The sequence below is a fragment of the Notothenia coriiceps genome, unplaced genomic scaffold, assembly GCF_000735185.1.
Source record: "Notothenia coriiceps isolate Sejong01 unplaced genomic scaffold, NC01 NC01_scaffold00033697, whole genome shotgun sequence".
In the NCBI taxonomy this organism is placed as follows: Eukaryota; Metazoa; Chordata; class Actinopteri; order Perciformes; family Nototheniidae; genus Notothenia; species Notothenia coriiceps.
This window is the reverse complement of record NW_011366398.1, coordinates 248843-249088: the sequence shown is the minus strand read 5'-3', so window position 1 is coordinate 249088 and position 246 is coordinate 248843. Positions and strand designations below refer to the sequence as shown.

The 246-nt window shown below is 45.5% G+C and overlaps 1 protein-coding gene across 1 annotated transcript in view; it reads right to left on the bottom strand.

Annotated features, from left to right (window-relative positions):
- Positions 1 to 246, bottom strand: part of LOC104961755 (uncharacterized) — a 13776-nt gene that overhangs the window by 13358 nt on the left and 172 nt on the right. The gene's annotated exons all lie outside the window — the stretch shown is intronic.

Genomic DNA, 246 nt, shown 5'->3' with positions numbered 1-246 from the left:
TTATCTTTTAGGAATATGAGCATGTCCACATTTCCAGGTAGAAGCTGGGATGTTTGGGCGTTTACAATATCCCCTGCTGTGGAAAAAACTCTCTTGCTTGGTACTGATGTTGCAGGGACGGAGAGATATGCTTTGGCCATGGGTGACAGCAGTGGGTCAAACTGTGCATTGTCTCTCCACCACTTCAAAAACAATACAGTTTTTGCCAAGAAGGTGAGGCTTATTGACGGGGCGAGATATAACAGG